At 46.4% G+C, this 12,268-nt stretch overlaps 1 protein-coding gene across 4 annotated transcripts in view; it reads right to left on the bottom strand.

Moving 5' to 3' along the window:
• Positions 1 to 12,268, bottom strand: part of SETBP1 (SET binding protein 1) — a 310,605-nt gene that overhangs the window by 167,463 nt on the left and 130,874 nt on the right. The gene's annotated exons all lie outside the window — the stretch shown is intronic.

The raw sequence follows: 12,268 nt of genomic DNA, 5'->3' as shown, positions 1-12,268 counted from the left end.
CACTTCAGGGGTCTGAGATTAACTCAGCTACTGGACCACAACTGCAGAGCATTTGCACTTTTAGATTATAAAAATGTGAGATTAACAGTTAAAAAAAAATAAATCAAAGGTGGAGAAGGTGTGAATAGAAGGGTAGAAGACAGATTTGGAAGAGTCCTCTGGATGAGCCCTTCCAAACAAAAGTTACCTCATATCAGCTCTGAGCAGAGCTCATTTCTCATGACAAAGTCTTACAATGGTGAAGGATTTGCAGGGAACAACTTGAGATCCATGAAACACCACATTTCAGAGGAACACATCCAAAGACACTTTACAGGGTAAATAAAGACAAAGATGTTCAGCTACCACATCAATGTTTTGTAATGCCTGAGAAGTACTATCAAACTGCCCAGATGGCTTACTTGAGCCACTTGGAAAGTACAGTGGTAACATTTTTGTCCTGAGGACAGGATCCATCCCATAACCTCCCTTTCTCCAGAGTATTTTCAAGATATCAAAGAAATGAAAAACTTGTGCCTTCAGAAACATCAGGACTCAGGAAGGGTCTTAATTTGCTGTCCTCAGTTCATGTTCCTGAACAACAAACATCACATGGCTACTTCCTGCAGGTGGAGGCTGCTGACCTACACTTACACTTGTTGGTATCTTTGACTCCATTGGGAATTGATATTTGGTACCTGAAGCATTAAATCAGTAGCAAACTCAAGATGGCTTCACACCTTAAGTGTGAGCCATGCTCTCTCTCTGTGCATGTGCATTGTGGGTTAGGACAGTATCCAGGGTCTCCTCTGCTGACTTGTGTACTTTAATCGCCACTCCTGGCATCTGCTTTTGTAAGTTGGAGACCCATGGTCAGCAATGGCAGGTTAGAAAGAGGAGGTTGTGCTCAGAGAAAGAGGTGCAGCTGCAGCCAGAAGTATCAGCAAGGACTTCTGGGACATAAGGCAAGGTCTGCAGGGTATGTGTCCTTGGTGAGATGACAGCTTGAATATGCACCTCAGGTCATTATGTCCAAAGAGGAACTGAAAAGCAAACAGCAAGCACATGGGAGCACACAAACCCATGTGTTCTTATCTGTGTGCTTTCTTCATGAAGAATAGGCAGGATCAAGTGGAAGTCAGAATAGTACACTGTATATACAAGTTACTTCACCAACCTTCTTGTTGACATTTGCCAAGGTTTCTTTACCCACCCCAAGTTTTCCTATCCAAAGCACTACATACTCCTTACCCACAGCAAAGGAAAAAGAGCAAGAAAAAAGAACAAAAAAAGGTGACAGCATCTTCTGTGCACAAGTCCATGCAGCAACGACAGGGTTCAAGGCAATAAAAGCTGAAGAAGAGCAAGGGATCAATTGTTGAAGACATCCTACTCCATACAAAACCTGTGAGCATCACCTCAGAGACAGCTGTATCTCTTAGCAGCACTAACTTGGGACTGAGCTTTCAATACCCTGCAGAGGAAGAACCACTGATCTGAGGAGTTAGGAGAGAAGTGTGAGGAGAGCAGACTGGGTAACACCATTAAGGTTCCCTGAATTCCCCACTGCTTATCACAGTATTTCCAAACCACCTTGCTTGGGCAGGATAAGGTGCTCCAAACCCAGGTCTACACGTCTGAAACCAAAGGTGACAGCTGAAGTGGTTTGGACATACAGTAGGGCATGGTTTTCAGGTGAAAGAGAGGTCACAGGGTTCATCCCAGACCTAGGACTACAAGCTGGGTCAAACTGACATCCCAGCAACCACAAGCTTCTGAGATGCAAGAGTCAATGAGCCCCTGCCTGTGTTTTAGAAAGTTCTCCTTGAACTTGGCCTACTGGCTGTGAGACTGCTAAAACTGCTCTTAAACCAGGATCTAGACCTGTTTTCAAGGCCAAAGGAAGGCTTTTTATAGAATCATAGAATCACAGAGTTGTCAGGGCTGGAAGGGACCTCAAGGATTAGCCAGTTCCAACCCCCCTGCCACGGCCAGGGACACCTCACACTACAGCAGGTTGCTCACAGCCACATCCAGCCTGGCTGCAAACACCTCCAGGCAGGAGGCTGCCACCACCTCCCTGGGCAACCTGTGCCAGGCTCTCAGCACCCTCATGGGGAACAACTTCTTCCTCACATCCAATGTGAATCTACCCTCCTCTAGTTTTGTTCCACTCCCCCCAGTCCTATCACTCCCTGACAACCTCAAAAGTCCCTCCCCAGCTTTCTTGTAGCCCCCTTCAAATCCTGGAAGGCCACAAGAAGGTCTCCTTTGAGCCTTCTCCAGCCTGCACAACCCCAACTCCCTCAGTCTGTCCTCACAGCAGAGCAGCTCCAGCCCTCTGCTGCTCCTTGTGGCCCTTCTCTGGACACCTTCCAGCATCTCCAGATCCTTCCTGGAACAGAGGCTCTAGAACTGGATGCAGTGCTCCAGGTGGGGTCTCAGCAGAGTGGAGCAGAGTAGGAGAATCCCCTCCCTGGCCCTGCTGGCTCTGCTTCTCTTGATGCAGCCCAGGATGGGATGTGATTTTTCTCTTTCTTTGTTGTCCAACTACTGTAAAACCAAAACAAAACTTCGCATCCAAATGTCAGGATGACAGTGAGAGAAGCACAGGTGAGGTGATGGGGAAAATCTTTGCATTCCAACTATTGAACTAATGCAATAATTTTTTTTTAAAAGCTTTAAACCTACCAACCAGCCAAAACACAAATGTACATTTTCCCAGCCTGTGTATAGAGTGAAGAGAGGACCAAGGCAAAGCCTTCCTTTCAGACAAAAATGACAGCAAAACTCCAACCCATCTCTTGCAATTTCTTAACTGCTGTCGAAGTTTCAGCCCTGCATGGTTTTTCCCTGCCTGTTTGTTTCCTGGCAGGCTTCTCAGGAAGGGGCTTTTTGAACCAAAGCATCAGCACTGCAGTAGCTGAGCCGTGGAGCTGCCTGAAGTTGCCTCATCCCCCAGCAAATGAGCAGCTGAGGGGAACACCGACGCAGGCGACGCTGCACCTTGCAGAGATTCGCGTGTCCTACAAGTAACCTTGCATCAGGATACAGAGCCACGAGAGCAGCCTTATGGGTATGGAGAGAGGAAGAGGAGGAGGAGAGCAGTGATGAGGAGGGGAAGGAGTGGCAACTAGAAAGCAGTCAGAAAACTCTCAGGGAATCACGTCTTCTCTTCCTGCAAAACCCCCCAATTTTAACAATAAAAATCATCCCCCAGCACGGAGATGGTAGGAGGGGACGAGCACATTCGCCCCTTCTGTGCTTACAATCCCTTCCAGCGAGCGTTGTAACAGCCACATATGGGCTGAAAACTGGCTACAGGCAGAGAGCATTTGTGCTACGCGCTTGCCACACTGCACCAGCCCGGGGGGGGCAAACTGCTGTCCCGCCTCTGCCCCCTCTATACCACGAGTCCCCAGCGAGGGTCCCCTTTCTTTCCCAGGACCCCTTTTTTGCCTTTTAGAGCTGGATGGGGGAGAAAAGGGTCACGTTTAGGGGGCAAAGCAGAAGCCGGTAAGAGGGAGAACAGCCTGGCTGGCAGCCCCGTGGCCACAGCCATTCTCATTCCCGGCACGTTCCCCTGCTCTCCAAGCACAGCCCAGCTTCAAAATATTAGTGCGGCGCAGAGTGCCGCTTGCGAGTCGCTGCAACTCCTTCTTGGCACCGGTTCAGCTTTTTGTCTTGCCTTCTCCTCCCAGCACCCAGCGGAGGGAAGAGGAAAGAAAGGAAGAAAATAAAAGCTCCGTCGCCTTGCCACCGAGGCCATCAGCCTCCTTGCAGCACCCTCAGCCCTGCCTGCGGCACCCCACACCCTCCCAGCCCACTCCCAATCGAACCCACTTGGCAAACATAAATCTCTTCCCACCTCCACAGCAGCCAGTTCACAGCCTCCTTCCCCCTCCTCCTGCCACCCCTTTTCATCGCTCTCTCCTTTGTACTCCTCTAAATCTTTCCAGCCAAGTGCTACAACCTTCCACCCCCCCTTCCTCCTCCATACCCAGCCCTCCCACCTCCTTACATCAGAAATAAAATCACGCTATGGTTGCCAGTGCACTGGCATCTCCTTGCAGTGGAGAGCCACTGCACCAACAGCATGCCTGGCAGGACCAGTCTGGCTCACAGCTGCCCAAGCACAGGCGATCTGCAGTGCTTGCAGGTACACATGCATGTGCACACACATGTCAATAGGCAGGACAGACCCTGTTTGCATCCTTTGGCACTGACGTAAATACAACCATTCTGCAAGCTTGTGTTTGGCAGACAAATTCCTCCTTGTGGGGCTGGGAAAATAAAACAGAGGCAGAATAACAAGAGAGGGAGGGTGAATTTTTTTAAGCAACCCAAACATGGCACTAAGCACTTCCACCAACAACCTCTCAGCCTGCTGTGCTGGCAACCAGCTGCTGGTTCCAGCCTGGCACCAGCTTTGATTTGTTTTTCTCTCCTCTTAAACACTCTCCTCCCAAATATTTAATCCCTTATTTTCTTTCTCCCCCCGCCGCCTTTTTTCTCTCTTAGCTTGTCCGTAGAGGGCCTCCCACTCCCATCTGCAGATTTAAAGCAGCACGTATAGAAGGAGCACCAAAGGAATGAAACGTGATGCAGTGCTTAATGCGTTGAGATGGGGGAAGAACCCCAATGTGTGCACACAACATATGCATGCTCTTTTCTGAGGAAGGAGAGAGTGAGAGGTGCCCTAAAAACAGGAAACATGATCCTTGAGGATGCCAGGATGTACAAGCCCCAGCCCCCTCCACGAAGGAAGGAGGAGGCAAGCTTGGTTGTGAGGTAGAGAAAGGTTGTGACAAAATGCACGTTCTTCATGGAAAGGATCCAGAAGAGCCAATTTTCATCCAGCAATGTGGCTCTGATTAAAGCAGAGTTTGAAACACTGGCATACACGTAATGGGAATAAAGTGGTGTAAAGTACACCTCATCTGCTGCCTGCAGGAAAGAGATCTGGAGAAAAAGTGTAATAATGCTTATGCTGGGGATGGCTGGGGAGGGAGATGGGGGTAGGAGAGAAGATGCAGCAAGGATTTTATCATGGTTGCACTAGCACATGAAGCTGCAAGCCATCCTGGAGAACCAGAGCAGGGTACAGACTCATAAGCAGCCACTTTGGGTCCTGAGGGCTTTTTACAAAACTTATGGGACTGCTTTGTCCATTGAGACACATCAGGACTCCTTGGAAGACACATGAGGGAGAGAGTGGTGAAATAGAGGGACACACACTGTGTCTCAGACTGGTGCCTCTACTCCCTGTAGCAATGAGTTCATCAAGAAGCCCAGCAAAAGTGTCTGTAAAAGGCTGCTTCTCACCAAACATGGTCTGGCCACCTCAGAAAAAAGTGGGGTCACAGAAACAGACCAGGAAACAGACAGGCAAGCATGCTCAGGGTGGTACAGACAAAACAGCAGTGTTCTAAGCAGCTGTCTAGTATGTATCTTGGCAAAATCTTGCCTGGCTGTGGATGAAGCAGAAATCTCAGGCTGAAATCATAAACCTGTTGGTTGGTTCGATTTTCACTTTCCCTGGCCAGCACATGTAAGAGAGGAGAAAAGCAGAGGGCTAGATGACACCTTGTAGCTGGCAGGAGCCACATGGAGGAGCTGGTCCTTCAGCCTCCATCAGCTGCTGTGTGTGAACAGCTGATGTGCGGGCATAGAAGATGCCCTGCTGTGACTGCACTCATTAAGAGATATGTCAACTTGCATACTTAAACTGGAGTCTCAAGCACGTGTCCTTTGGGGTACTTGTGCCACTGGGATGCGTCCCCTGTGCGAGGTCCACATCAGAGTTTTCTCCAGGCCACTACAGAAGAGCTGGGATTGTGTAGGTTGAGTGATGCAATATCCAGGTAAAGCCTCCAGATCTCATCTTCTAAGTTGTGACTTCACTGTCTCAGGCCTCTTGCAAAGGCTGTAATCCAGCACTGGCAATAGTTTCTCCCCAAGTTTGTTTCCAAAGTCAGATGGTGTCCATCTGAATCCTTTCTCCCAGGTGGTTTGTTCTTTCTGCTCTCAGGGTAGGTTTCTGCCCTTCCCTCCAGCCTGTAATACCAGGTGATGCCATTTGACAGGGAGACTGGGTCTCACAAGTGTCCATGGCAAAGTAGATCCTGAAACTTCATCTGGAGGCTCCTGCAGGGAAACATCTCTGCCTGGAAGCATTGCTGAAGTGAATCCCAGATAGAGGCACTTTCAGATCCTTTGAGATGAAGGCACTATAAATAAAAGATATTACAGACTAACAAGTTCTCGGTTGCAAACTGGAGTGGGAAAGAATATTTTAGCATCCTCTTTCTAAGCACATTAACTCTTGGCAGACATGATTGTTCAGATCTTCAGAGCCGAAAACTCCACACAGTACACAGCACGCTGAGTCCACACGGCTCCATCTCCAGTTTCAACAGCTCTAAAATCTACGCTGCTTCTATGCTATACCTCACTACTGCAGCAGACATCCAAATATTGTGTCATTTTGGGGGTTATGACAACGAATATACACTCCATGGTGATCTTTCCCAGGAAAACCTCAGCCTTTGCTGCTGTAAGCTCACAAGAGATCGTGCCTAAAGATTTTTATCAACTGGCTTCTGACGCTTCCCTTCCCAGGGTGAGCAAGCACTTTGTATCAGTCTGGCTTGCTCTAGTGCAGTGACCCAGCACTGTGCTCTGCTGCGGAAAGTTCAGGTCCCAGCTGCGGGGCTAAACTCGTGCTGACACTGTGTTGATTTCTGTCTCTGTCACCCATGCTGCCAAGGAGGAGGGGGGACTGTTATTTTTTTTCTAGGCTGGGGAAAAAGGGGAAAAAAACGACCCTGTAAAGCACAGACACATGGCAAAGGAAAAGGGGGCAGAAGGCAATCCCTACGTGTGTGGCAAGGCTGAGGAGAGGAAGTCCTTTGGGCAGCATGGGGCGCTTAATCATATTCTCTTTCTTCACTCAGAAGAAAATCTTGCTCAAGAACAATTCAAATGTTATAGGCAAGGAAAAAGCTTTCAGGATGCCTTGAAGGCCTTGTGTGCAAGCACAAGTGCATGGGGAGAGATCTAGGGGAGAAATCACTGTTAGTGATGGGTGAACTACAAAAGGTTGTGTGGTTTGCTTTGGATAGAGCTCCCCATATGCAGATGTTTATCTAAAGCTCTCTGTCTTCAGAGTAAGGCTGGAAATGTCTTAAGAACAGACCCCTCTTACATGATTTCCAGTACCTCTCAGAGCAGGAGCCCATGCCAAGAATACCATGAAAACAGCTTTTTTTCTTCTTCTTTTATGCAGTGTTTTGAGTCTTTTGCTTCTGGTTCCAAGCAAAACCTAAAACTGCAAGGTCTTTTACTTGAAAGTTGGACTGTGCTTGTTTAAGTTCAAGCCTCCTGGTTCTCAGGACTGCACACATGAGGTAAATAAGGCAAAATGGTGCTGGGATTCCATGGAAAGTTTAAAGTAAAAGAAGGCTCCCTGGAAACTGGCAGAAAAACAGGCTAGTCTCCTTAAGCCCTTGATTTCTCCCACGTTGAGCAGGCCACTTGTCTGTAAGATGGTTAGTCTTCCCCTAGGTAACATGCTAGATCACAGCATTCCCAGTTTAAATGAGCCTTTTAGCCTTGGGTGGCTATTAATCAGCAAATACTACCGAATCAATAAACAAAATTAAGACTTTGAAGAGAGTCTTGTTTCCCCACCCAGTCTTTAAATTTCATCACATCTTCAGTAGCCCTAATTTGACAGAGAAGGAAGAAAGAAATCAGTTTGAACATCATACAGTGCCCTCCAGTTTATTTAAATCAGAGTGTAATTGAAGTAAAATAGCCTGGGGATGGTGCTGTTGGGATGAAAGCAGTGTGTTTTGGTTAAGTACCCTGGACAAACAGGGCTGTTGCGGGGCTGGTTTTGGTATCTGAATGAATTTACACTAGGACATCACAAGCAAAGTTCCTCAGTGTGTTGGGCAGATCAGAATCAGGCCAGTGTGCCTCCAGATCTCATGTATCCCTGGACTAATCACGTCAGAAAAGTTAGAAGCACATACATCCTCTCTACACATAGTAAAGAATGAATTTTTGCTGTTAAAGACCAGGTAAGTTATTTCTCGTAGTCTTTCTGAATCCTGCCATTTCTGTTATTCATTAATTACTCAACAATGATCTTCAGCTCACCCAGGTTGTGTGGATACTCAGATCTTTAGGTACAAATCAAGGTAGCTCAAGTTAACAGAAACAATGGATAAAGTCAGTGGGAAAAGTGTAACAATCAAGAGTTTATACAACACAGATGTCCAAAACAAAGGCACATGCTTCCAGGCAGCACGAGAAGCACAATCTATGCATCTCCTCTTGGAAGGCGAGGGCACTTCTAGTGAGTGACCAAGGCAAGGACAGGAGGCTCACGCTCCCATTCGAGTCCACATGTGTGGACTGGGAGAAGCTTCATTAGCCACCACGTGCTGTGCTCTCTGCAAAATCTGTTCATAGTGTCTTGCTAAATGCTGCAGGATGCTGACCATTTCTGTCAAAACTTGGCTCTTGTGGAGCCTCGTAGTTTACATGGTGAGAGAAAAGGATGGATTTAACTTTTGGCTTGGAAGAAAGAAAGTAAAAGATCTGGACCCTCTAAGGAGTGCTGAGCAGTTGAGAAATCTGGCCCCGGGCTTGTTTTGAAAAAGTGACCAAATCAATCCATTTATTACATCATCCTCTTGCCTATGAGTAACACATGGACTGATACTTACTCGCAGGAAACGCTGGCAAGAGATGAGGGTTCCCATTCACTGGGGCTGCTCACCGCTCCCCAGAGGTCACAGGCTTCAGTGATGCCGGAGCAGGCTGCTTCACAGGTGCACGGCTCGCAAGCCAAAGTGCACTGTGAGCCAGAGTGGAGGAAGAAGGGGCTGGGACAATGCTTGTTTGCAGACACGACCACTGATCACACTCACTTTACAGGTCTCAGCTCCTAAGTCTACGCCTGCTTACACTACATCAGAGGGATTGGGTCCCTGGGTTGGAAGTCCAAGGAGCATGCCAATAATTTGCCAAAGACAACAGAGGAGGTGAACTTGTCCCTGATCTCCATTATTAGTTGAAAATCAGGAATTCTCATACCCTTTTGACAGATGGCTGGTCCTATTACTTCTTATGTTGGATTTCCCACTGAGGCTGAAAGCAAATCCACATTCAAGCTGAAAGTAAACAACCTGTGAATTCAAACGGCATTAACTCGAACTGCCAAAGCATTTGCTGCGTATGCTGCAGATGTCAAATAGACAGTTTCCCACAGCCCTGAGCCTAGACACATAACTAAGTTACACAGCAAAGCCTTCCACCCAGCCCAAAAATCCATCCTGTGTAAAACTCCCTCTCCTCGCTGGCATTTAAGGGCTGGAGCCTCAGCTGGAGTGAATTAATGTAGTTGGTCTGATTTGAATAGAGCTACGCCAATTTATACCAGATGAGGATTTCACCCTTTGGAGGCCAAGTGGGAAACGGCTATCCACCACTTCTTTAACAGTGTGGTTTGAGGGGAAAAATAAAATACGGTGTATTTTAAAGACTGAAGGAGCCCTACTTAATCTTCTTTCCATTTCTATGATTAATTTATCAAGAGATCTTGGTCCTAAAGAAGCAAGCTCACATGAAGAAAAGAGAAATGCATGTAGATAATGCAGCTCATAAAGACACACAACACATTACTCAGCTCAGCCTGATTCCTGATACCTTCCAAAATGCCAGCAAAAAGTTAACTGGGAGCTTAAGCACAACATCATTGTGGTACTGCAGGAAATTCACAAAGTGGAAAGGACTGAATAAACCAGTCTGTTTCGTCCCTGCCAGGGCTGAATGGAGAGGATAAAAAGCACAAAACCAAGCCATGCAAACAAAACCCTCCGTCCATATGCTTTGAAATGCTCTGAACGTTAGTACCACAGCCTGCTCCTAAGCCATAAAGATGTTCAAGGCTATTAGGATTTTCCCCAAATATTGCAGCCAGAGAAAAGACTGGAGATCTTTCAGATGATGTGCTAAACTGTTTAACTTAAAGCCACTAGACTTATGCAGCTCATCAGAAAATTCATCTACTTTTTCCTCCAGTCATCATTATTTTCACTTCACAATTAAGTATAAGCTGGCAATTAGTAATACTTTGTCTGTTTATAGAGCCTTCCATCTGAGAATCTAGAAACACTTTGTAAACACTAATGATTTAAGCTTCTTAACACCCCCTGTGAGACAGATACTACTATCTCATTTGCACAGCTCGGAAAAGAGGTGCAGGTTTGCTGAGAGCCTGAGCCGGCAGCGGAGCTGGGAAACTACTCTAGACCCTGAACCTCACCTTCAGCTCAATAATGCAAAGCTTTCAATGGATGCAGTGATGTGTCTGGCAAATTCAGAAGCTTATAATTACCTCTCAGAACCACCGGTGTGCCCTGATGCCTGCCAGGCTGGAAATACATAGGGTTGAACTTCTACTCATAGCAAGACCTTAAGTCCCATTTACTGTTGGACAGAAGCACCATGAATATACCATTCATCCTTATCTGAAACAGTCCTCTGACATGGCAGTTGTCCTTGGTCAGTTTTTAACAATAGCACCAGTGCTGGGCAAGACAATGCAAAGGTCCAGGATTGCTTTCCTTTCCTGTGCATCTTTAATTGCCTGCATCTGTTTCGCATGTAGGGAAAATGTGAAGTATTCAAGCCTGCTTGCAAGCCACCATGACAAGAGCACCTTAGGATTCTTGAGGAAAGCCTAGAGGTTTGGCTTCTAACACTACCAGGAGTGCTTTGATACAAGGCAAGCCTTTGGACAAGACAGTCAGTGATGAGATGAACATTTGTTTTACAAAGCACAGGTTTGCTTATTTAAGAGCAGCTAATGTCCTATTAGAAGCATTTTTCCATGTACCCCTTCTCCACATGCATTGTAAAAGAGCAATTCCCATGATGAGTCTTATGTCTGAAAATACACACCTCCCTCTTTCTTTCACTTTGTTGCTGAGCCAGCCAGCCTGTATTTTGTTGCAGTTTTGACCACTTAGTAGTGTACTTAGGAAAGCTTAATACAAATGTCAACTGATTCATTGCTGTCACAAAAAGAAAAGCCTCAGAAATCATCCATTTAAGCAGGAGTCAAAAGCAAGAGCCTCTTATTTAGACGCAGGTCAATAAGAAACAATGCTATGGAAGGTATTCTAAACAGACCAGATGTTTTATTAGCAGTATTACTTTTAACACTTCTTTTCTTCCACAGATTGAAATTGAGGAGAATAGCAAATGGAATGTTTGGGTTTGCTTCCAAAATGTGCTGGTGACTTTAAATCCCAGCGATGGGGCAGCACAGAAGACACAGGCATTTGACATACTCAGTGTGTTGATTTGTGAAGTATTGGCAGATCCCTGTTTGAAATTCTTTTCTAAAAACTCTCCTTGATCTCTTCCCATTTCAAGAGCTGTTAAATGTCTGCACTACACAGCTATGTTTGTGTCCTGCACAGAGGGACATTACGATCCCTGGAAGCAGATTTCCAGCAGGAACATTAAAGGCACTATTCAGGAATATTATCCAGTATTCAGAGCCCTCACAAACACTGCCTCTCACAAACATGTTTGGTAGAATGTTTGTCAAGAGCAAACAAGATGGGGTGGTGGGAGAAAGTGTACAGAGTTGAACCAAGCTTAGAAAAGCCCAACAGCTAATGAATACTTGTGGAAAATGTCTTATGGTATTTCCTCAGCTACAAATGCTAATTAGGAAAGCCTATAAAGCTAAAATGTTTTACCTCCTTGTGTACTGCAGCACTGGAGGCCACTTCCATGGCTTTCTTTATCATGCTCATCCCCACTGTAGCTGCTGGATCCAGACACTGATTTGAAAAGCTTGTGTGTGTATATCAAATGGGTGAGGCTGTGAACAGCTGGACAGAGGCCCAGAAACTCCTTTTACATAAGCAGTTCAGTGGCTAACAGCTTTTCACTGTCTACGACCATAAAGGACTTATGATCAGTATGAATTGATGTGTGGATTGGTCAATAGCTGATACTGATTAATACTGATTCACTGCAGTGCTATACAGTGCTGTGGAACGTCTCTTCAGGCCTCTTTCTTCAGTGATGAAACCAGCTTTTGGATTGGGTCTTCTCTTGTAATAAACCCCAGTAGGCATCCAAAGAAACACAGCAAGTCTGTGTTGCTACAGCCCAAAAGCACATGGCCAGGGAAGGCAGGAGGACTGCAAGGAAAGACAGTGGTCATCCTCTGGTCTGCACACCTAGGTGCTTGGGA

Source organism: Dryobates pubescens, chromosome Z (genome assembly GCF_014839835.1).
Source record: "Dryobates pubescens isolate bDryPub1 chromosome Z, bDryPub1.pri, whole genome shotgun sequence".
NCBI classification, from domain to species: Eukaryota; Metazoa; Chordata; class Aves; order Piciformes; family Picidae; genus Dryobates; species Dryobates pubescens.
The sequence above is the reverse complement of the archived record's forward strand: the minus strand, read 5'-3'. Positions and strand labels throughout refer to the sequence as shown.